The sequence below is a fragment of the Serinus canaria genome, chromosome 6 (genome assembly GCF_022539315.1).
Source record: "Serinus canaria isolate serCan28SL12 chromosome 6, serCan2020, whole genome shotgun sequence".
NCBI lineage: Eukaryota > Metazoa > Chordata > Aves > Passeriformes > Fringillidae > Serinus > Serinus canaria.
Genome location: NC_066320.1, coordinates 34,125,591 through 34,151,128, shown reverse-complemented (window position 1 = coordinate 34,151,128; position 25,538 = coordinate 34,125,591). Strand labels below are relative to the sequence as shown.

The window sequence follows — 25,538 nt, the reverse complement described above, 5'->3', positions numbered from 1 at the left end:
GGGGCTCTGCAAAAAAACACAAACCAAAGCCCACCAAACCCAAACCAACCCCACCAAACCCAAACCAACCCCACCAAACCCAAACCCAACCCCACCAAACCCAAACCAACCCCACCAAACCCCACCAACCCAACCCAACCCCACCAAACCCAAACCCCACCAAACCCAAACCAACCCCACCAAACCCAAACCCAACCCCACCAAACCCAAACCCAACCCCACCAAACCCAAACCCAACCCCACCAAACCCAAACCAACCCCACCAAACCCAACCCCACCCAACCCCACCAAACCCAAACCAACCCCACCAAACACAAACCAACACAGAAAAACACCCAAATAAATCCCACAGAGAAAACCCCAATAAAAATCAAAATCACCCCAAAGTTTCTGATTGGTTCCAGGCAGCCAGCAGCTCCATTTCCCAGGTTTTTTATGGAAAACCAAACACAGCAGAGCTGGAATTGCTGCTCTCCAGCTGGAGCTGCACCACAGGACCACTGAGGCTGGAGAGACCTGCCAGCCCATCGAGTCCAAACAGCTGGTGACAATCCCACCCTGTCCCCAGCCCTGAGTGCCACCTGCAGGGATGGGCACTCCAGCCCTCCCTGGGCAGTGCCAGTGCCTGAGCCCCCTTTCCATGGGGAAATTCCTGCTGGGTCAAAGCCTTCCTGGAGCTTTTCCTTGTAACTGGCTCTGGCTTCCACTCCTCCTAGAACTGCCCCAGGTTTCTGGTTCTGAGCACACCGTGCTGCACGTGCTGCTGCTGCCCCATCTCAGCACCTCTGGAACCTGCAGAGGCTTCTTTATTTTCCAGAATCCTGGAATCCCTGGGGCTGGAAAAGCCCTCCCAGCCCTGGAGTCCCAGCTGTGCCCATCCCAGCCCCTGTACCCAGCCCAGAGCCCTGAGTGCCACCTCCAGGGGACACCTCCAGGGATGGGCACTCCAACCCTCCCTGGGCAGTGCCAGTGCCTGAGCCCCCTTTCCATGGGGAAATTCCTGCTGTGCCCACCCTGAGCCTGCCCTGGCCCACCCTGAGGCTGTTCCCTCTGCTCCTGTCCCTGTTCCTCCCCCAGCTCCTGCCAGGAGTTTCCTGGAGAAGCAGAAGGTCCCCCTGAGGCTCCACTCCCCAAGTTTTGGTGGGTTGGTGCAGAAGGCAGCCGTGCACAGATTCCAGCCCCTGGCACCACCAAATTCCCAGGAACAACCCCAGGGGGTGGCACCCACACAGATCCAGGACTTTCTGCAGGCTGGAAAAACCAGCAGGAAGGAGCTGGGAGCAGGGAATGGCTTTTCCCTGCTCAAGCCAGCCAGACACAAGTGAGAGCTCTCAGCCAAAGCCAGCCACAACAATTAACCGTAAATTGCCAATTATTACTAAAAATTACTGAAAAAATTATCTCTGTTTTGAATCAGAAATGCAAAATCTGTGAGTTCTGCTTTATATTTATTTAGAAAGATAATAATCTCCTGAAGATAATAAGAAATGCCTTACCAAACACCCGGAGATGCTCTTTCCAGTATTTTCTTAAAACTAATCAAGTTCGAAATCCCAAGTTTCCTTTTATAAACAAGGTCATAAAATGCCTTAAAAATCTCTCAGGAAATTCATGGAAATTTATTCAGTCTGGTATGAGAGAGTAAATCTCTGCTATGCTTGTGGATCCTTCCCCAATCCATGTACATTTTAATTAAGCCCATTAATTTTACAGGATTGCTGCTTGTTTGTTGCTGGATTGTTGCTCTGAAGAAAGCAGCTTTTTTCTATGGAAATTAAATTCCAGGAGCTTCAAAGTCAGTTTTTATACCAGCCAGCAGTGAAAGCAGCACTGAGAAACACCAAACATTTCCTGCTGCGTAGAAAGCTTGGTTTGGTTTTCTTGTTTGTACAACACCATGAAAAAATTCTTTATTTTACTGTGGGTCCACTGGGAAAATCCACGTGCTTCCTCAGGCCCCGTGTCATTCCAAAGGATCCTGATCCGTTACCTACTATCTAAGATTACTGGAGGGATTTCCATCTGTCAGTGTGGCTTCCAGGCCAAATTTCCTAAATTTCTGATCCTACCCTGACCTGGTTTGACCTTTATCTGCAGCAGCTCTTCCACCTCTGACATTCGATTTTATCTCAATCTTTATCAGCACTCAAAAACTCAAAGCCAATTAAAACAGCCTCAGGAAAAACGGGTTTGTAGTTTGACAAATATTCCATGAAACTGCTCAGGACTGGGATTGAAAGCTTAGAATCCTAAAAACAAGGAATGGTTTGGGCTGGAAGGGACCCTAAATCCCACCCAGTGCCAGCCCTGCCATGGCAGGGACACCTCCCCTGTCCCAGGTGCTCCCAGTGTCCAGCCTGGCCTTGGGCACTGCCAGGGATGGGTATCCACAGTTTTCCTTGGATGTTGTTCTCACTATTAGCACAAAATCCACACCAAACCCATCACACAACAAGTTCAGCCAAGCAGAGTTGAACATCTTTGTGCTTTCTGTCTAAATTACTGTCAGCACTGGGAAACAAACAAAAAAAAAAGGCAAAGAACAACTTACTTCAGTGCAGGGACTTAAATTGTCAGAAGAATTCCTTGTGTCTCCATAAAGGCAACATAAATCCTGGCAAAAGCCATTCTCCACCCAAAACAACTCATCCTCCAGGCTGTGTTTTCCCAGGCTGCCTCCAGAACCTGTCTGGGAGGAAAATGAAGAAGGAGTACACGAAGGAAATCATAATTTACAAGATGTTCTGAAGGCAGGCTGCATTTAAAACAACTGCAACCTGAGAGTCGCCTGTCAGGGGGAGAAAAAAAAGAGCTAACAAGGAAACCATGTAAATGCAGTGTGTTTGTTGTGTCCTGCTAAAAATGCTGGGAGTGTCCGACAAATCCCCACCAGGAGCTCCCATCTGCAGGGGAAGGAAAGGGAGACAGGGCAGGGCTGCAGGGAGTGGGAGAACAGGGAGAAGATGGAGGAGCAGGGGCAGCCCCAGCAGGAGCTGTGAGCCTCGCTGGCTGTTTGTGGGGTTCTGTTTGTCTCTGTCCCCACACACGCCCAGGATGGTTCTGGCAGGCTGGGTCTCAAAAGATGAGTCTGGACTCCAGGGTTTTTCGGTCTTCAGAATTGTTTATTGTTTCTTATCTGTAAAGTCCCTTCTCTGCCCGACCTGGATCTGACCAGCAGGGCAGCCAAAGGCACTCTGACCACCCCCAAGGCGGGCACATCTTTTATAACAAAAACTACATATGTCATATTTACTTTTTATCCCCAATACCTGTCACCCTCGTCACCGGATACACTCTCGTCCCAGACCAATCCCCAAGTGCCAACACCACACAGCAGATGGATGACAAGAAGAAGAAAGAAGAGTCTTGTGACCTGCCTTGTTTCCTCCATCTTGTCTCCACAACCCCCCTGTACAAAAACCCCAAAATCTGGGATTTACCCTATAATTGTGTCTTCCCTTCACCATTCCCACCCCAGTGATTCCCACAGGTTCCATCTCCTCATACACAGGTGGCACATCCCTAGATGGATCAAAATCCATCCACCAAGTGCTTCTGGCAACATTCCAAGACCCCTGAGCCCCCCAAGGGTTCTCTGGGTAGCTCTGGACATCAGGAGGGATGTTCTGGGTTCCCACAGCTGTTCTCTTGGAATCCAAGCAATAAGCTGATTCTCTGCTGGGAAAATAACTCAGGATCAAGAAGGGGAAAGGCTCGTGAGGTTTGTGCTCTCTGGCCAGAGCACTGCTCCAAGGGAAGCAGATCCCAGAGTCCCAGACTGGGTTGGGTGGGAAGGGACATTAAAAACCAGCCCTAAATCCCACAGGGACACCTCCCACTGTCCCTGTCCCACATCCCTTGGGCACTGCCAGGGATCCAGGGGCAGCCACAGCTGCCCTGGGCACCAGTGACACAGAACGTGGTAAAACACCCAAAGTAGCAAAGTTGAAGGAAAATATTTTGAAATATTATTTTAATTAATATTAATTAATTTTAATTTTTAAAATAAAAATTAAATTCCTGCCAGCTACGAGCAAAGCCAAGGCCCAAAGCCTTGCAGAGCACCCCAGAGGGAACCCAGGCTTGATCCACACAGGAGCTGGACTCTGTGATCCCTCTGGGTCCCTTCCAGCTCAGGATGTTCCAGGAGTTCTCCTGCCTGGCACTGCCACCTTCACCTCCCACCACCCATGGCTGTTGCCCCTCCAGTCCCACTCCAAAGTGCATCTTTGTGCCACTCAGGTGTCCAAGGTCCCTCTTTTGGGCTCTCTCCTTTCCTTCACCAGAAAAGAACATCTTCTCTCAATCCCAAAACAAACTAAACCTCACAGAATCGTGGAAAATCCTGAGCTGGGACCCCCAGGGATCACCCAGTCCAGCTCCTGGCCCTGCACAGGACTCCCCAAACCCCCCCTGTGCTGGGAGCATTGGCCAAACCCAGTAAAGGCTTGCCCATGGGGAATCAATTTGATTTTTGGGAGACACAATCTCAGTCCTACACAATTTTGTCTCCCCCACTGCCAGTCCAGCCCTCAGAAATTATGCCAAAGTCCCAACTCCTCCCTCCAGCCTCACTCTAAACCCCCCCAACAATTGCTCCTCTCCATTTCCAGCTTTTCGCCCAAGGCTCCTAAAACATCATGTGGGGATTTGGGAGCCCCATTTGAAACAAATTGTTTTAATTAAGCCAGTAATTCCCAACCCCGAGAGATGTAAACTATTAAAGAGCTGCCAGGAGGGAGAGGCACTAATGGAGAGCAGCGAGCAATTACAGCCAAGCTGCTGCTGGTTCTCTGGGAAAAGGGCTGGGAAAGCAGAGCCAGGCATCCCTCCTCACCCCACAGCCTGCCCAGAGCCCAGGATGGCCCTCCCAGAGCCCAGGATCCCCCTCCCAGAGCGGCTCAGTGCTCCCAGATAATATCCCATCTAAATTTAATATCCCATCTAAATTTACCTTTTTTCCAGTTTAGCCATATTTCAGCATTTCAGGGACTTACCCTTCTCAAGAAAACCACCCTGTTCTGGAAGATCCAAATTTCTCTTCTAGGCACCATCACCTCTCCTACAATAATCCAGAATTACCTATATTTGGAAACACACAAAAAAAAAATTAATTAAAATCCATTTTTGCAATGTGGATTGCTAGTGAGGAACACAGTTCAGTTGCAGAGTGAGAAGGAAAGCACGAGAGCACAATTCCCAAGGGAGGAAAAAGCAAGAAAAGAAAAAATGAAAATCCCCAGAACTTTTCCCAGCCGAAATCTCCATTTCTTTCCTGTCAATGACAGCCAGAATTCCCCTGGGTTCCTCGCCAGCGCTGGGCCCCAGCCCCAGCAGGCCCCAGCAGCCCCCAGACCCGGCCCATGGGCCCCACAGCCCCCAGAGCCACCCCACAGCCCCCGCAGCCAGCCGTGAGCACCACAGCCCCCGAGCACCCACAGCCCCCGAGCAGCCTGGGCACCCACAGCCCCCGAGCACCCCGCCCCCGCAGCACCGTGGGCACCCACAGCCCCCGGAGCAGCCGTGAGCACCCACAGCCCCCAGAGCACCCACAGCCCCCGGAGCAGCCCTGGGCACCCACAGCCCCCAGAGCCGCCGTGGGCACCCACAGCCCCCAGAGCACCCACAGCCCCCAGAGCCGCCGTGGGCACCCACAGCCCCCAGAGCACCCACAGCCCCCGGAGCAGCCCTGGGCACCCACAGCCCCCAGAGCCACGCAGTGCTCCCGGAATTCCCGCCAGCTCCTGGAGACAGCCAGGAGGAGAAAATGGGATTCTGTAACAACTCCCTCCGAGCTCGTTCAATAAATCCCAGGAATATCAGGCAGCCATGGCAGGGAGAGGCACGCGGAGCCCGTGTCCCTCCTCTGCCAAGGCCGGGGTCACCGAGGGACACAGCAGGTGACGCCGCACCGCACCCGTGGCTCCGCTGCAAGAATTAAAGGACATTAAACATTTACCAGGGCTGGGGTCACATCAGGCCCCTTCAGTCCCACGGGTGGGTGCTGGAGCAGACAGCCCACAAGGGCAAACACGTCACCGACATGTTCTATGAAAAATCCTTTCCTTAGGATTTTTCCCTCCTGAGAGAGGCCTCAGGAACAAACTGTAAACAATTCTTATCTGCTGCTGTGGGATGCAACGGGGGAATCTGGGATTGGCCTCATCAGGCTGTTTCCAATTAAGGGCCAATCACAGATCACCTGTCCAGACAGTCTCGGTCAGAGACAAGACTTTGTTATTCATTCCTTTTCTGTTCTCAGCTTAGCCTTGTAGTGAAATCCTTTCTTCTATCCTTTTAGTATAGTTTTAATATATTATCTATCATAAAATAATAAATCAAGCCTTTTGATACATGGAGTCAACTTTCTCGTCTCTTCCCTCATCCTGGGGACCCTTGTGGACAATACCACACAAACAGATAAATGAGGTTTCCCACTGCCGTCTCAGGGACAAGGCGAGAATGCCAAACAGGGAGCGCCAGGGAGGCAAAACTACTTTGCCTTATTTTTAATTGAAATGTGGTTACAGAGACGAGGAGCCTGGAGGCCCCAGTCAAAGCTCCTGGGATGATGAAGTCCTCTGAGCACACTGAAATCACCACTGCCCAGCCCAGCCCAGCCCACCGAGCAGGAATTCCTTCAGCACAAAGTCGCTTTTTGCCTTGCATTTTTTTAAAAGTATTTTTTCAAAAACCACGATTTCTCTGTGGCAAAGGAGCCCTTTGAAGCGGCCCAAATAGCCTTTGAAGTGAAAATAGAGGAGTCATTTTGTATTCCTGCCCCCTTTTTCCCTCCCCCCCTCCCAAAAATGAAGGTGTAAGACTTGGTGAAAAATTCATGTCCTGGCACAGGCGGCCTGGGCTGGTGCCATCAGGGGCGTTCAGGGAACAAAACGGCACCAAAATGGAAGGGGAGAGATCCTCGGGTGCAAATCAAAGACACTGGGTGGAAATGCTGCTTAATTAGTGCAGATAAAGAGGCACCAGCCAGCAGGCAGGAGGTTGCAATGCAGAAAATCCAGGAGGCATTAATGGGCTGGTGGAAATGTCGCTCTTTGGAGCTGTCAGCCTCGCTTAGAAAGCTAAAAAATTTATTAAACCTCGGTGAATGTTGCTTTTCTCAGTCACAAAGGCCATTAAGAACTCGTGGAAGTGGTGGATGCCACACAGTCCATTAGCAGCTGGATGTTAACGCTGTTCTCTCCCTCCTTCCATCCCCATAAATGTATTTCTCTCCTCTAATATTTCCTGAGAGGCTCCTGTGGCACAGATTTTCCCTTGGACGCCTTTCCTCAGCCTCAGAACAAATGAGACTGGCTGGTCTCACTCAGAAACGAGAAGTTTTCAGGTAGTTCTCTGCGGAATGATGGAATATCCCACAGGTTCCAGAAAGCAATTGGTAAATACAGGCTCCTGCTCCCATAAAAAGCAATTTATTAAACACAAATGTTCGGCAATGTGAAGTGTTTTACTGCTGCAAATTCAATACTGCTCGAAACACACTCTGAAGTCAATAACCCAGCAGTAAAAGCAGCAGCACACACACAAATGTCTCATTTTATTCCACTAGCCACCATTTCCTCCCACACTAAATTCCCATCAAAACATCAGCTTCAAATTCTTACCTGAGCTGTCCAGTTGAAGAAGCAGCAACTTGGTTTTTTATTTTTACTTTTTTTTTAATAATTCCTCAGCGCTTAAATCCCTTTTCATGTATATTGGATGTTTAGGAAGAGGGAAATAGTCTTCCTGGGAAAGAAAAAAATCATGCAAATAAATCATGCAACAGGAAAGCTCATAAATCTGCATTTATATTGGAAGCAAAACTGAACTCACCAGAGGTGATTTACTGCCTCTAATAATGAATGTGACTATTGGGTCCTTAGATTTTCATTAGTGTGGTGAAAGAATTTATTTTATGTGCAAATATTTAAATACTCGTAGAAAGCAAAGGTAAAAATACTGCAAATATTAAACCTCCAATTACTTCGAGTTATGTGAAAATTCATTGAAAAATAATTTCCCGCCTGCAGAAAAACAGATTGACAAAATCTGGGGTTTCTGCTTCGCCCGGGAGCCCGAGGAGTTTGATGGCTTTGTTTGCAGACTGGCTGAGGAAATCTGAGCATTTCCCACAGAAAGGGGCAGGGAGCAGCTGAGGTGTTGGAACTTCGGGGATTCCTTCTGATCACGGAGCTGTTAAGGCTGGAGAAGATCCCACAGAGTCCAACCAGTCCCAGCCCTGCCCCATGTCCCCAAGGGCCACCTCCACAGGGCTGTGGAACCCCCCCAGGGATGGGGACTCCAGCCCTGCCCAGCTGTGCCAGGGCTTGACCACCCTGCCAGGGACACAATTCTCCCAAATATCCAACCTGAGCCTCCCCTGGAGATCCTGGAGCAGCTCAGAAGGAGCAGAGCCCGTGACCTGCTGATGGTTTGGGGCAGAGCAAAGGAGAGGGGTCCTTGCTGCCACCAAGGGATCGTGGATTTGTCCCTCCCTGGTGGATGCCAGGAAGAGGAGGACATGGAGCAAGGCCAGAGGAGGCCATGAGGTTGGTGAGAGGACTGGAAAACCTCCCCTATGGAGCTGGGAGAGCTGGGGGTGCTCACCTGGAGAGGAGAAGGGTGTGGGGAGCCCTTCTAGAACCTTCCAGGTCCGGGGGGATCCCAGGGACCTTCAGCTGATGGCATAAGGAGCAATGGGCACAAAGGGAGAGAGGGGAAATGCAGCTGGATATTGGGAATTGGGAATTGTTCCCTGGCAGGGTGGGCAGCCCTGGCACAGGTGCCCAGAGCAGCTGGGGCTGCCCCTGGATCCCTGGCAGTGCCCAAGGCCAGGCTGGACACTGGGGCTGGGAGCACCTGGGACAGGGGAAGGTGTCCCTGCCATGGCAGGGGTGGCACTGGGGGGGATTTGGGTCCCTTCCCAGCCCAAACAGCTCCATGATTCCATGGTGGAGGAAGAGGAAGGAGAGCCACAAACACCCTGAGCTGCTTCCCAAAATGAGCAATGGTCCCAAGGGTTCTGCAGGCAGAAGCCCCAAGTTCAGACAATTCCCTGCAAGACAAAGCAGAAAACCCCAGAAATGCTCTCATTTCACATCTCCCTGGCCACACCACAGCCACCAGGACACAGAGGCAGAGTTCTGGTGATTTGGAACCATTTGAGTGCAGCTCAAACCAAAAGCAATCTTAATGGCAATGGAAGTTCAGCTCTTCCCTCTCAGCCCAGGAGGATGGGAGAGAATTCCTGTTGGGTTTCTGTGATTTGGGCTGATCACTCTGTGCCTACTTACCTTAAACAACCAGCTGTGAGCTGGGGTGCTGCTTTATTTTTCCAGAGCTTCAATAAAGAAACTGCTGCAATTTTGTAAATTACAGCCCCGCCATCGATAGCTCCATTTCCAATGTGCTTATCTTATCTCCTGCTTAAATCAAATCAAACACTTCCCCCACAGCAAACCCTGCAAAAACCTGACAGGACCAAATGCAGAGGGGAATCTGAGCTGGGATTTCCCTTGATTGCCAAAGACCCTTGCCAAAAGAGGGTACAAGAGTACAAGGGGTTTGGCCCAGCCTCCCCAGGAGTCAGCACAGGATTCCAGCAATTAGGGAGGCAGAATTCCATCCCCAGAATTCCCATCATCTCCTCGTATTTGGAAATATGACAAAGTGGTTTGGGTGAGAAGGGACCTTAAAATTCATCCCATTGCACCCCTGCCATGCAGAGACACCTTCTGCTGTGCCAGGCTGCTCCAGCCTGGCCTTGGGCACTTCCAGTAAATTTAAGCTCTGAAATATGAGTTAGAAGAGCCAAAGAACTGCCCCCGGATTTTCCAAAGAGTGGGGGGTGCAGCAGGCACCTCCCCAGCCTGCTCCCCTCCCCAGGACCTGCCTGGGCACAGACTGGCATCCAAAACAAATGTTGGATTTTGTGCTCACCCTCCATCACCGGGATGAAAGCCTGTTTATCCATTTTAATTGGCTATTAAAGTGTGTTCTGTGGCTCTGGCCCAAACATCAGCGGCACATTAACTTACAGCAGCTTTAACAAGAACAAACCCAGCCCAGCGCTGGCACGCGGGCAATTATTCTGCAATTATCCAGGAATCACATTACCCGCTAATTGCTCTGACAGGTGCCTAATTGCTTCTCTAAACAGGGGCTGAGGCTCTACCCTGGGCTTTCTCCACCACTTTCCTTGACCACCTTTCCTTCAAGCACCAAGAGCAGGGAGCAGCAGGAGCAAGATCTTGTCCTGCTGGGGGCATTTCCCAGCCCAGAGCTGGGTGTGTGCTCCTCGCTGCCTGTCCTGGGCACCCCCAGCTCACCAGGGCACAGCCGCCTCCCCTGGGTGGTGCGGGTTCAGTTTCCATTTGTATTGTTTTCCCCGTTGGTGTTGTTCTCCCCATTTTATAATGTTCTCCCCATTTTGCATCCCTAAGCCTATGTTGATGGTTCAGCCCTGGTTTCCCCCTCTCCCTGAGTTGGTTCCCTCCTGTTTTGGGAAAGCTGCCAAGCCCTTGTCTCCACCCCCGTTCCCTTAGCAACCACCCCACTTGTTACATTTTCCCCTCCTCCAGAGCCCTGTCCATCTCCTGAAACCCCGCCCATCCTTCCAGAAACTTCCCCCTTTTCCCGAGGGTGATTGGGCAAGAGCTCCGAGCCCCTCCCTGACTCATGTACCATTAGTTCTTGTCCATGTCAGTTATATTCAATTCCCCTCCTCAGTTTTCCCCTATTGGTTCTTGTACTGTATCAATGCCTAAGTTCCACCCCTTTATATACTGCTGTTATTCGTTGCTCTCGGTCTTTTCCTGCCTGGATCCCCTGGAGACAATAAATCTCTGGATTGCACCAGCCGAGTCTAGGTCCTCTTTTCTCTTAAGCTTCTCCGCTTTTGCCGCTCCTCTCGATATCGCTGCCCTGTCGAAGGCGCTGCCTGACGCCCCGGCACATTAAGGTAGTGCCCCCCACTGCTAGCTGCTGCTGTGCTCCCTGCTAGCTGGCGCTGCCTGACGCCCCAGCACATCAAGGCAGTGCCCCCCACTGCTAGCTGCTCCTGTGCTCCCTGCTAGCCGGCGCTGCCTGACGCCCCGGCACATCAAGGCAGTGCCCCCCACTGCTAGCTGCTGCTGTGCTCCCAGCTAGCTGGCGCCGTCTCCTCCCCACCGCGTGGGGAGTTGAGACCCCTCGACGCAGCAGCGCGGCACCTGGGGATCCTAAAGCTGCCCCAGGTTTGGTCCTGAAGCACTCATGGTGAGATTCCAGCAGGTTTTTGAGGAAGTGGGGGCTGGGAAGGGGACTTGGATGTGCATGGGTGTTCTTGGAGGGCTTTGCCAACCCTGATGATTCCGTGCCTGGCACATTCCCAACCCTCCCTGTGTGACACAGTGAAACCTCCCACACCTACTCCAGGTGTAACTGATCCCATGCCAAGCAGAGATAAATAAATATCTTTGTGTGTGTGTGTGTGTGTGTGTGTGTGTGTAATTTATCTCCTCTAATTTGAAGATCCTCCTTCTCCATGAGGAAAAAGCTAAGTTAGGGAGGCACACACGTGGGGAAAAAGGGAGAGTCTGGTGTCTCTGAGGGGCCCTGAGTGGTGGGGATAACTGGCTGCAGAAATTAAGGCACTGGTGGGAGATGCTGCCCAGAGATCCAGCTCCTACCTCTGCATCCAGGGGAGAGAAACGTGCTGGAACAGCAGGCAGGACCCTCCCAGCTGCTTTAGCCAGAACCACGGCCTGCTTTGGGTGCAGAGGGACCTGAAATCCACCTTACTCCAGCCTGACCCTTCCCAGGCTGCTCCCAGCCCCAGCCTGGCCTGGGGCACTGCCAGGGATCCATGGGCAGCCCCAGCTCTCTGGGAATTCCATCCCAGCTCCTTCCCAGTATCCCATTTCAAGCTCCCCTTTCCCAGAGGGAAGCCATTCCCTGTGTCCTGTCCCTCTGTCCCTCGTCCCAAATCTTCTGCACATTTCTTGTTGGCTCCTGCAGGTGCTGAAAGGCCACAGGTAGCCCAGAGCTTCTCCTCTGCAGCTGCACCAGCCCAGGTCTCCCACCTTCCCCTCACAACAGAGGAGCTCCAGCCTTGGATCAACTTGTCACCTTGAAGGCAAAATTTAAATTTAAAAAAAAGCCTTAATGAGGAAATGAGAGGATTTGCAGGGATGAGCTGAAGGGCACTCGGGTTTCTTGTTAAGAGCAGCAGCTTTGTGGGAATGTCACAGAGTAAATGGCACAGCAAAGCATCATTACAGCGAAATTAATTCAGTGCTACACTACAGCACATCTCATTTGACTACTGTAAATCTCCTTCTGTGCCTCCTAGTAGTCATTTAATGAAAAACAAGCAAAGAACGCTGTACTGCTCTCATATCTGTCCCTCCAGCTCCCAGAAATGCCAGGGCCACTGCAGCAAGTCTCACTCAAACACCACAAAAACACAATTTCTGCATCAAAGTGGGAATGATCTTCATCAATCCTCCTGCAGCCACTGAAAACACAGAATTGGTGCTTCTTGGGACAAATCAATCTTAAATATTCATGTCCTGGCAGAAGTTCTCTTCTTAAACCCAGAATTAACTCCCTGAGTCCACGCTGCTTCAGACAATTGACACCTTCAGTGATTGAGGCCAAACAAATCATAGAGGTAAAGAGAGGCTTGATTTAATGGAAAAGCTGTCTGGAAACAGCTTCTGACAGATCTGAAGTTTCTCAGGACTGTTTCCAGTGGCCTTCAGCTGATCCTGCATAACTGTAAGAGCAGGAAACACAACCAAGATTATTCTGCCTCCCTACTGTGCATTTTAGTGCTTCTCCCTTGCTCTGAGCCCATCTGCAGCCCTGCACTGTGCAGTGGATCCCATTCCCTGGTTTCAGGATGAGAGGGATCCTGTCTGTCTGTCCAGCCTGGTGAATTGCCCCATCCTGTGCCCAGAGCAGCTGCTGGCAGAGCAGGCACCACCCAGGCTGGCGCTGCCCCTGCACACAGCAGCAGCAGCAGCAGCAGTGTTTATCCCCAGCCAGCAGCCCATCCATCCCACATTTTTCATCTCCTGTGCAGTGTGTTGAGCCCCTCAAATGAAGTTTTACACAAGGTGCTCCATCTGTGCACAGCAGACCAAAGAAAGTGTCTGAACAAGGCTGGAATTGCAGCACTCCAGGATTTCCTCCCTGGGGATAAGAGATCTCTTAGTGCAAAACAAGAACAGGAGGGACTGGGCACCTGATCCAAGACACAGAGCTGGAAAAGGGTCCCACAGCCAGCAGGAAAGGAGGGAAAGTGCAGAGCCAAGGCACGGACATCCAGAGGGAATTCCTCTTTTTTACAGGATTTTCCCCCCTTTCCCAAGTGAATAAAAACCCTGCTGAGACCGTGGAGGCCCTCAGAGTCTGGGTAAGGGGAAAACTCCTCACAGGAACACCTGGATCATGACAGGAGAAGCCCACGGCAGGGGTGGCACTGGGTGGGTTTTGGGGTCCCTCCCCACCCTTTGGGGTCACTCACCTCAGGCTGGAATGAGCCTTTCCAGAAATGTGTCCATCTCACATGTAAATTATCCCCAAATTCAAAATGTGCAAGTGATTTCAGCTGGGACAAAGACAAAAGTATTTCTTCTCAGCATTAAAAGTATTTGTGTCAACACCCTTGGTGCCCAGAGTGAAATTAGCCCTGACATGGGCCTGAACCACAGGAAAATCATTGTCCTCAGTGAAAGGATGGAAAGGATTTAAATTTTGGTGAAAAGTCCTTCAGCAAATGAGTGCCAGGCCCAGAAGAGAAAACCAGAATGGCCAATTCTTCACCTCCCCCAGGTGAAGGGTCTGGGCAGCTCCCAGCCCCAAACCCCAGCCCTTGAAAGGATTTCCCTGAGCAGCTCTCCCCGCTTGCACACTGCAGGGTGGAGAGGGAAAGCTGCAAAACCAGGCTGAGGGATGAGAGAGCAGCACCAGAGAGCAAGATCTGCAGGGTCAGAGCACTTGGTTTATCAAAGAGGGTGGCAGGGGCACTTTGATCACAGCTTAAGGAGCCAAAAAGGATAACAGAACCTGCCCGAGCAAGCACTGCATCCAGCCAGGAACACACATCAATTTCCAGGGGTTACGAGGGGAAAAGTGCCAGAACCACAGAGGGAAAAGCAGCTCTCCAAGCAAAGCTGTGAATAATTAATGACTGAAGAAAATTACCAAAGGTTCTCGGGGCTGCTCCGCTGCCAGAGGTCTTTAACACAAGGCTGAGTGGTTTTTTTACAAGAAAAGCTCCAGTTCAGGCAGAGCTGCTGGCCTGGAATCAGCTCAGGGAAATCCCAGTGCTGGGCACTGATCAAATCCTGACTGGGATGGGCCTCAACTCCAAACAAAACCCAAATTTCCACTAATTTGTTTTCAGTGCTATTGGAAAGCACAAAGAAACATCCCAGGTGGGGTAAATTTCCATTTAAAAATGTTGTGGCTGATGGTGCAAACAGCCAGGGAGCTTCAGTGCTGCTGCCACAAGAGCTGTATTCTCCTTTTTTTTAATAAATTCCCACTCCTCCAACTCCACCTCTGCTCTTTCCAGAGGGTCAGGGACCAGAGCTGGTCCAGCCTAAGTAACAAAGGTAATTAATCAAAGTAACAAAGGTAATTACCATGGTCAGAAGGCTCAGGCTGGTGAATTATCCCTTCTTCCAGCTCTTCTCTGCTGCCCCAGCAGCCCAGCCAGGCTCTAACTGGTCTGGGAGCCCTTTTCTTACTGGTTTGGAGCCCCTTCCCAGTGGGGGCTGCACAAGTGGCAGCCCCAGGCCCACCCAAATTGCCCAGCCCTTGATTGACTCATTAAGGTCATCACTGCTGTCCCACCCGGGCTCCTTCCAAACAACAGCAAATTGTTCCCAGCCTCTTCCCTGCCTTTCCAGCCTCTTCCCAGCCCTTCCATCAGGGCTGGCCGGGCTCTCTGGGGAGCTCCCTTCCCACCTGGAATTCCTGGGATGAAAGGCAGGGCAAGGAGTGCTTTGCCATCAGTCAGTGACTTCATTTCCCCTCTGAGTTCTAAAATTTGTCACTTAAACCAGCCCCGGTGCTCCTGATTTATGGGAGGGAGGGCTTGGCCACAAAGATATTTCATCCCTGGGCAAATCTGCTTTACAGCCAACGATTTGTCAGGGTTCTAAAGCTCTGCCAAGGGCTGTTATTGATGGCAGAAGGCAAAACCAGCAAGGAGAAAACCAGCAAAATTTGGGCATCGCACACCAGAAAACTCACAGCAGCCCTAAGAAGATTGCTGTCTGAGAGGAGCAAATGCTTGGATGTGGATCTGGTCAAAATTCCAAAGCAGCTTTTGCCCAAAGAGGGGTTCCATGCACCACATATCCCAGGCAGGTACAAAATCACCACAGAAGTTTATCAAATCAAAGAACCATGTAACTCTTAAAGCTACAGAAATATAAAAATATATCTATATATAAATATTTTGGATTGTACCTTGAATTTGGTGTCCTCAAGCCCTCCGAGCAGAGCCCTGGAGTGGAGCCACAGCTCTGAGAGCAGAGAGCTCTGAGCCATCCCCTGCACTTGGGGCAGCTGCTGAGCCATCCCAGGAGCCCCTTTAGTGCCAGACCCCCCCCTCTGAACCTCCAGGAGGGGAACGGGGGATTTGTCTGTCCAAACCAGCTGTGGGGCTGCTGGGGGATAAAACCAGCCCTGGGAGAGGAAAGAAACCATGGGAAGGGTTCCACTGAGTGATGGATGGAAAGAGAGATTTGCTTTTACAAATGAACTTTGGGTTTGCTGAGAAATGAAATTGGACACTGAAAGGTGAAAGAAACAATGGGGAAGAAAAACCCCTGAATTCAGTAAGAATTAGAAATGGAAAGGGAGGGTTGTGCATTAGAGGGGAATCTCTGGGATCAGGTGTTTGGGGAGTCTGAACCTCTCAAATACCTCAGAAATGGGGAAAAACCCCTAAATTCAGTAAGAATTAAACATTAAAAGGGAGGGTTGTACATTAGAGGGAATCTCTGGGATCAGGTGTTTGGGGAGTCTGAACCTCTCAGGTACCTCAGAAATGGGGAAAGAGAGAAGGGAAATGTGGCTGGAAATTGGGATAAAAAGGAGGCTGTGACCTCCAAAAATGGGAGAGAGCCCAGGGGATGCCCCATGGCCTCTGCCTTGGTTGGAATAAAGCCAGAAAGGGACTCCTGTGTCTCCTTTTGGACACAAACCTCTGGGGTTTGTGGGTTCATTTTCCCACCATCGATAAGGGGTTCAGCCCCTCCCAGAGGGCAGCAGGGACCCCTGGCAATGAGCACATCCAGGGAGGAACTGCTCCCCTGGAGAGAGAACATTCACTTTTCACAGGATTGAATCATGGCAGGCAGGGCTGCGCTCCCCCTGGCAGTGTTCTCCTCCTGTTTGCCCAATTTCTGAGGCCAGCAGAGGCTGGGGAGGGAGAGAAGAGCCCAGAGGGGGAGAGGGGAAGTTCTGCAGGGGAGGGGGTGAGAGGAGAGGGAGAGGGAGAGGGAGAGGGAGAGGGAGAGGGAGAGGGAGAGGGAGAGGGAGAGGGAGAGGGAGAGGGAGAGGGAGAGGGAGAGGGAGAGGGAGAGGGAGAGGGAGAGGGAGAGGGAGAGGGAGAGGGAGAGGGAGAGGGAGAGGGAGAGGGAGAGGAGGTGGCCCTGGGTGACAGATTGTCTGTCCTGTCACTGTCACTGGTTCTCCTGCAGTTCTCAGGGCAGATTGTCCCCCTGAGCTTTGGGGGAGCTCTCTGGGAGCAGAGGAGGTGCCCAGGGCCAGCTGGGTGGGAACAGCAGCTCAGCCCTGCTGGCACCACCGTGGTTGGCAAACTGGTGATATCTCCTGCCAGGCTGTCACCCCTGCCACCAATTAAACTGCTAATTGCAGGGCCATTAATGACAGAGCAGCAGGGCAGTGCTGCCAGATCACCCCAGTGCTGCTGGAGGGGAGCCTGGCTTGGCACCCAGCTGCTGCAGCATTCCTGTGCCTTGGAAGTCACATTGTTGGGGCTTTGGAGCTACCTGTGAAGCAGGGAGATCTAAACTCTCTTAACTCCAGAGCTGACACGTTGTTTATAAAAGATCCTGAAAGCCTCATCCTTTATTGAAAGCTTCCTGGGGAGAGAAGAGCGCAGGGAGCTGTGAATCATGTCCTGATCAATGGGAATATCAGGAAATAAAGGATGCTCTGACCCTGCTCACACCCCTCACAGGGGGAGCAAAGCAGCCAGGATTGGTTCAGAATTTCTTTCCCTGGGTAATCCAGAGAATCCCCACAGCAGCAGCAGGGCCAGGATCTCCCTGTGGAACAGCAGCAGCAGCACCCAGGGCAGGGTCAGCCCCACAGCCCCTGGACAGCTGGGAGTGAGAACAGGGGACTGGCACAGGGATTCATTCCCTAGGGAGCTCCTCAGCATCCTGGGACAGGAAGTGGCTCTGTAATTGCCTTAATTACTCTGCTATGTGGGAGCTCAGCCCATCCCTCCTGATGTCCAGAGCTACTGAGAGAGCCCTTGGGGGCTGGGGAGTCCTGGAATGTTGCCAAAAGCACTTGGTGGATGGATTTTGATCCATCTAGGGATGTGCCACCAGTGCATGGGGAGATGGAACCTGTGGGAATCACTGGGGTGGGAATGGTGAAGGGAAGACACAATTATAGGGTAAATCACAGATTTTGGGGTTTGGTACAGGGGGGTTGTGGAGACAAGATGGAGCAATCAGGGCGTGTCACAGGGCTCTTCTTTCTTCTTCTTGCCATCCATCTGCTGTGGTGGTGTTGGCACTTGGGGATTGGTCTGGGGTGAGGGCGCACTGGGTGACAGGTGACAGGTATTGGGGATAAAAGGTAAATCTGATATCCGTAGTTTTTGTTATAAAAGATGTGACCCCTCGTGGGTGGTCAGAGTGCCTTTGGCTGCCCTGCTGGTCAGATCCAGGTCGGGCAGAGAAGGAACTTTGTAGATAAGAAACAATAAACAATTCTGAAGAACCATAAACCAGAGTCCAGACTCGTCCTTTGAGGCCCAGTGTGCAAAGAACCATCCTAGGGGTGGGTGGGAGCAGAGATGGACAGACGGACCCCATGTGCTTCCTTTGCCCTTTAGAAACTGTCATCTGAGTGAAATCTGCAAAAGGGAGGGAGCAAGGGATTGTTTCCCCTCCTGACCCAGGACCAGGAGTTCAGCAGAGGGTTCACAGCCATCGTGGCCCTTTCCTGGAATAATTACCAAAAAAAGTTTAGTGCCACTTTGGGAATTAGAGCTGAATGGATTCTTCCTTTGGGGAGGATCCTGAAACCTTCATTGGAACAGTGGGAACGAGGCAGGGTCTGGAGGGAGGAGATCTGCCCCAGATTAGACAATCTGGACCAGGAGCAGGGCTGCTCCTGCACAAGGCTCCTCTCAACCCACAGCTGCTTTGGAAGAGCCAAATTCCTCCTGAAAGAGCCAAATTCCTCCTGAAAGAGCCAATTAATTCCTCCTGAAACCCACCCAGGAACCGGCATGACCACAGGCCTTCACCCTTTGGACCACTGAGAGAAGAATTTCTCCATTTTTACCAAATTTTCCATTTTTATATCCTTTCCTAAGCCCCACAAACAGCATTTAGCTGTGGCTGCAGGCAGCAAGCCTGGCCCAGGTCTGTCTGGTGATTCCAAGCCTAAGCAGAGAATTCCCAGCCTAAGCACAGAATTCCCAGCTTAAGCAGAGAATTCCCAGCCTAAGCAGAGAATTCCCAGTTTAAGCAGAGAATTCCCAGCCCAAGCAGAAAGGCCACACTGGAACAGCCCCAAAATTCTGCCCCAACCCCATCAGCCCCCCCCAGACATTCCCAGCCCGTTCCATGGAAAAAGCCAGCCCAGCAAGGGTGTAGTGATCCAGTTTTGCACTGCTCTGAACAATGCAAGGTCAGTTTGTAGTTTTTAAAAGGGTAAAAATGACAATGGAAAGCCAGGAAGAAACACAACTGACATTTAAAGGGATTTGATTGATGCTGAAGCCCGTGGGGATTCAGAGGGGGTAGGAATGCTGCTCACTGAAATAAAGACTGTGAGACTGAAAGGTCTTAATCCTGGGAAATAAAAGGGGAGGGGGAAACAAGGAAATAAATACAATTTTTTAAAATCCTTGGACTCTTGTTCCTAGGGAACAAAAGAATAATCTGGCCCAATAAAAAAAAAAAAAAAAAAGAGAAATGTAATGCTATTGAGGCTGCAGTTTCCAAGGCCTAAAAGCCATAATGCATCCTGGCTGGAAAACAAATTTTCTCCACGGTATTATAGGATTTGAGAGCAGAAGATTTTGTCAGTGGGTTTGGCATGATGAATCAGGGAAATTGGAGCCGGAGCCATCATTACATCCCCAGGCATCTGCAGGGAGCTGGGAGGGACAGGGGGAATGAGGAGTCAGGGAAAAACCTCAGGAACGTTCAGGAAACCACGGGAATGTGGAGGGAAAATCACTCTGGGCTTTTGGGGAGGGGGATTGGGGAGCCAAAGAGGCACAGGGGGGTTCTGGGCCTCCCCCAGAGCTGGGGAAAGCCACTCTGACCCTATAATGTCACAGAGCAGGGGGGTGAGAGGGGATTTTCCAACCTGGCATCATTAAATAATGCACTTAATGGAATTATTCATCAATACCAACGTGATTTAGGGCTGTGGGAGGCTGAATTTTATACCAGGCCCACCACAACACCCGATGGGGTCCGTCTGTCCATCTCTGCTCCCACCCACACCCAGGATGGTTCTTTGCACGCTCAGCTTCAAAGGACGAGTCTGGACTCTGGTTTTTGGTTCTTCAGAATTGTTTATTGTTTCTTATCTACAAAGTCCCTTCTCTGCCTGACTGGGATCTGACCAGCAGGGCAGCCAAAGGCACTCTGACCACCCCCAAGGCGGGCACATCTTTTATAACAAAAACTACGAATATCAGATTTACCTTTTATCCCCAATACCTGTCACCCTCGTCACCAAGTGCACCCTCACCCCAGACCAATCCCCAAGTGCCAACACCACAGCAGGAGATGGATGACAAGAAGAAGAAGGAAGAGCCTTGTGACACGCCCTGATTGCTCCATCTTGTCTCCACAACCCCCCTGTACCAAACCCCAAAATCTGGGATTTACCCTATAATTGTGTCTTCCCTTCACCATTCACACCCCAGTGATTCCCACAGGTTACATCTCCTCATACACAGGTGGCACATCCCTGATGGATCAAAATCCATCCACCAAGTGCTTTTGTGTGGGCGAGACTGGGGGTTGCACGGCCGGGACGGACGGAGACGAGAGATCTCTGAAGCCAGGTCGTGGAACTTGTGGTTTATTGCCAAGGGTGTGGGGACAGGGCCCTGCTGGGAGCTGCCAGCTCAGCTCGGAGCAGGCCCGAGAGAAGAGAGAGGATGAGAGGGTAAGAACGTAAAAAGGCAAGAGCTAAGAGCATAGAAAAGTAAGAGCAAGAGCAAAAGCAAGAGAGCAAGAGCGCGAAGTTCCCGTTACAATCCAATAAATCATCTTCTGTGTTGAATATTCTGATTCTCACTAACCAATCTAGTAGAGCATACAAATCCTATAGCATTTACATACAGCCTATAAGAATCACTACATTACCATATTGTGGTACATTTTAAACCCTAAATCTACTCTTGGGACCCCTTCTGCCAAGCTGGCAGGGTCTGCTCTGACCCTTGGAGCTGCCTGCTTGCAGAGGGTGTTGTTTCATCAAGAGGGGATTACCTTCAGCCAGCCACACCATTGTTTTCCCGTTGTTCAGTAACTAAGGGATCTCAAAGCTTGCTTTCATTTCAATCTCGCTTATAGCTTCTATATTCTCAAAATCTTTTGCCAGGCAATCATATTTGTAAGGCTTTCCTGTTTCATCTTCCCCAACACTTTTGGCAACGTTCCAAGGCTCCCGAGCCCCCCAAGGACTCTCTGGGTAGCTCTGGACATCAGGAGGGATGTGCTGAGCTCCCACAACACCCAAGCCCTCTCCAGGCCTCCAAAGCACCCAGGACTGTGGAGTTTCCTTTTAATTTTGGCTGCAAGCAGCCTGGGAAGGTCTCGGGCTCCATTAATGGCTCCCATCTATCACTTAAGCCCAGAGCCACTTCCAGCAGCCCTGTGATCAGGGAGGAAATGATCCTGACAAAACAACTCTGTTTTTTATGGCTTTCTAATCATTTGGTTATTGTGGAGTGGTGGCTGCAGCGAGAGCTCTGTGATTTACCAGGGCCTGCTCTGGGTGGGGATGGCACATCCAGTGGCACCTCCAATTTTTATGGGGTGTTCATCTGCCACACTGCACTCTGGGTGCTGCCTGCTGCAAAGGAGCCTTTCCTTAACTCCCACAGAATTCCTGGGGCTGGAAAAGCCCTCCAGGAGCCGAGGCCAGCCCTGGATCCCCACCCTGTCCCCAGCCCAGAGCTCTGGGTGCCACCTCCAGGAAACCCTGGGCACCTCCAGGGGTGGGCACCCAACCCTCCCTGGGCAGCCCCTGCCTTCTTTCCAGGGTTAATCCTTCCTGGGTTAACCCTCACAGACCTCAAAGTGCTCTTGAACACATCCAGGGATGGCTGAGGCTCCTCCAGGGAGGGAATTCCAGCTCTGGGCCCCTTCAGCTCTCCTGGAGCTCCCAGGGACAGCCCTGCCTGAATCTCTGCCCCCACCAGCCCTCCCTGATGCCCCTGGGCAGCCCAGCTCATGCCAGGTGTGGGTGGGACAGGGGGACACCACCCTGGGATGGAGCAACCCAAGGGCTTCAGTTGCTGCTGTGGGAAATTTATTTCCCTCAGTTTTCCTGAAATGAGAAAATTTAGGAAATTAAGGGGGAAAAAAAGACTCTGCCCTAGGAAACAAATCTCTGACAGAAAAAAAGAAGGAAAAATAGAAGTTATCTCTTAATGAACAGAGAAGTCTTATTACTGCAGCCTGTTCCAACTTCAAGGTTTCCAGCAGGAACTTCTCCAAGGGAGATAAATATCCCATTAAAGCAGCCCTGCATCCCAGAACTCCTGCATTTTAAAAGCACCCTGGAGGCCACAACTTGCACAGTTCTCTCACAGTTCTGCTCTCCTCTGAAGCTGTGTCTCAGACAGGAGGAGCCTTTCCAGTCAGGCCTGTTGTGGCTTCCAGACAGGCTCCACGTTTGGCAGAAAAGGCAAATTCTGAGGGGTGGGCTGGGGGTTTGCTGCAGAAGGGGAACACTGGATCTGATCATGTGAATCCTGCTGGAGTTCCATGTTTGTCCCAGAATCACAGAATCCCAGACGGGATTCTGGCTGGGATGGGGAGGGACCCTAAAGCCCAGGCAGTGCCCCCCTCTGGGTGGGACAGCCCCCACGGTGCCAGGCTGCCCCAGGCAGGGTCCCTCAGCCCTCTCAGGGTGACAGACCCCCAGAGCAGGGGGTGCCTTTGGGGCAGGACTGCTTTAGGGGTCACTGCCCAATTCCCTGACAGAGAACTGAAGCTGCCAGTGAATACATTCCCAAACCCATCCAAGCCTGCCCTCCTGAAAGCCTCTCCATTAAATTATCCTGCACTTCATTAATTACCCACCCACTGCAGACAGCACAGAGCCCTTCCATCCCTTTTAATGGCACTGAAATGGCAGGGCTGTCCCTAAGCCTGGGCAGGGAGGCACCCAAGGCTCTCCCACCCTTCTCCTGGGGCTCCTCTGCTCCCTGGGGCCAGGGAGTTGGGAAGGAGCAGCAGCCCAGGCCCTGCAGCCTCTCCATGGCCTCCCTGGACCTTGGCTCCCTGCTGGAAAGAGGATGGAATGCTGTCCATGGAGCAGATTTCAGGAGGGTTTGGGCCAGGTGGCACCTCTGGGCCCTGAGAAGAATCCCTCCCCTTTAAAGCTCAGCCTGCAGTGGGGTCAGCACTGAGAGCTGCTCGGGTTCTGCAGGAACCCAGATTTACATCCACTTTTATCAGCCAGGATCCCAGAAGTGCTTCTTGTTTACAGACTCTGCTTCTCTTCAAAGAGCTCCAGAGCCCAGTCCTGCTTTCCATTCCAGGCTGCACCAGGGTCCCCAGAGATTCGTTAGTGGCACCAAGGAGCCTTTTCCAGGTGCTGCTGAAGGAGGCTGGGGAATTTATTCTCCAATCCTTCCCAGGACCCAAGCTCGCTGGCACCACCTCAGAGGTGCAGAGCTGCAGTTCTGAGGATTAAATTCTGGGGATTGGACTCTGCTTTGTTTACTCTTGCTTTATCAGTCCCACAAGTTGTTTGAAATCTCAGCTCGGTTCACTGTTAATCACCACTGAAGCTTTTCTGCCACCAGCTGGGAAATTCCTTATCACCAGATGACACCTTTTCCTCCTTTTTTTAATTTTTTTTTTTCTCTTGTGTGTTTCCAGGATTGGTTTCTCATGGAGTTTGCAGTGGCAGGGTCACATCACACAATTTTGGGAGCACCAGGGGTGTCCCTGGCACCACACACAGAGCACCCCCTTCCCACCTCATCTCTGTCCAGCCCCAAAGCACAGATCCCCAGACTGGTTTGTCTCGGGGTCTCTGCTGCTCACAGTGACCCCCAGATGTGTCACAAAGTCTCTGTTCCCAGCCCAGTGCTCAAAGAAGGAGTCAGAACTCTTCAGGTCTCGGTCTCAAGGCTGTTATTGTTCCTTATCTATAAAATTCTCTCTCCTGTCCAGCCGAGGTCCCCTCAGCAGGACAGCCCAAGGCACTCTGCCTGCCCTGGGGCAGTGTTATCTCTTTATACTACAAACTACGTGTACAATATTTACAATAACTCCCCAGTACCCATCACCTGTGTCAGACACTGAGCTTCTACCCTAAAGCAACCCAAAAGTGCCACCATCCCAGCAGAAGGTGGAGGCCAAGAAGAAGAAGGAGAAAGGCTGGACATGCCCAGATTCCTCCACCTTGCCCCGTGAACCCCCATGTTAAAAACCTCAAAAATCTATTTTTCACCCTGTGATAAATTCACTGTCATTCTCCTTAAACTATCATAGCTTGTAATCCTTCATACAAAGTTAGCAATTGTTTTTTCCAAGGGTTAAATCAAAGGCCCAGGGGTCTGGGGCTCTGTGCCAAAGTCCCTGAGCCCCCTGGGCAGGGGCTGGAGCCCTCCAGGACAGCCAGAGGGATTTCCTGGGTTCCCACAGGTTTGGGCTGAAGGGACCCCAAATCCCACCCAGTGCCACCCCTGCCATGGCAGGGACACCTTCCCCTGTCCCAGGTGCTCCCAGCCCCAGTGTCCAGCCTGGCCTGGGGCACTGCCAGGATCCAGGGCAGCCCCAGCTTCCCTGGATAACCTCCCAGGGCCTCCCCATTTTCCCCTGGCTTTGGGGTGAGGAGCATTTGCACCCCACACCAGCAGCAGCTCACCTGAGTACCAGCACATCTCCACCACAATTAACCTTTTAATTAACATATCCCCGACGAATTTACCCCAGACCTGGAGGCAGCTCGAGCCCAGCTGTGCTGGCTGCAAGGGGATGTGATTATTTTGGAGAACAGAAAGCTCAGCTCCCACTCACCAGATTTGCAGCAATTAAGTCTCCACCACTGGCACTTATTTTACATTTCTTATCTCAGGAAATGACTTTTCTGACCAGTTGAGCTCCTGCTGCTTCTCAGCTGGCCCTGCAATGAAAGTGCAGAAATGTTGTTGGACTCATCAGGTCCAAAGCCACAGCCTGGGGTGAATATTCAGGGAGAGGTTGAGTTCCCCAGGTCCCCCCAGCTCAGGGTGTTCCAGGGGGCTGGAGCATCCCCAGGGATGGACACCCCGTGTTCCTCGGAGATTTCATCCCCAGGGATGGACACCCGTGTTCCTTGGAGATTTCATCCCCAGGGATGGACACCCCGTGTTCCTTGGAGATTTCATCCCCAGGGATGGACACCCCGTGTTCCTTGGAGATTTCATCCCCAGGGATGGACACCCCGTGTTCCTTGGAGATTTCATCCCCAGGGATGGACACCCCACACCTTCTCCGTGCCCATCCCTGGATTTCTGAGCCAAAGATCCTTAAAGAAGTCCCAGGTGGTTCCAAGCACTGAAGGGACTCACCCTGAACAGCAAATTTTGGGACCTGGCAGCTCCCCCCAGCACCCCAGCCCCACACCAGCTCCACTCCCAGCAGGTGCAAATCTCCAATTGACACCAAATACACAGAAGTCATAAATTCCTGACACTCCTGTGCCTCCATCCTGGCCTTTTCCTGTCCCTGCAAGCAGGCTCTGCCTGCCCAACCCAAATTAAACCAGGATCTGACAAAAGTTCATGTTTAAGTAAATGTTTACCCCAAATTCCCTGTCCTCCTTTCCCCTCTTCCCCATGACCATCCCCTCAGTGCACGGACTCTGGCATTCCTCTTTTCCTCCCCTTGGAACTCAAATCATTCCCTCTGGACTTCCACAGCTCAGAAATAACAGGAACCAGATGCTGCTTTCTGGTTTTCCTTTCAATTTCCAAATTACTTCTAAGTTGTGACCTTGCCTACCAAGATTTTGCCTAGAGCAAGGTTTTATTGCTGTGTTATCAAGTGCAGAAATGAACCCCTCACATTAGAAAA

General features: G+C 51.5%; 1 long non-coding RNA gene across 1 annotated transcript; it reads right to left on the bottom strand.

The window, feature by feature from the left end:
* Positions 1 to 2,451: 2,451 nt before the first annotated feature.
* LOC108961664 (uncharacterized) lies at positions 2,452 to 24,594 on the bottom strand. Its single transcript, XR_001990014.3, has 4 exons — positions 24,501 to 24,594; positions 7,626 to 7,749; positions 4,998 to 5,082; positions 2,452 to 2,689 (listed from the first exon to the last, which is right to left on the bottom strand). It is a non-coding gene; the product is annotated as an uncharacterized LOC108961664 (long non-coding RNA).
* Positions 24,595 to 25,538: the final 944 nt, after the last annotated feature.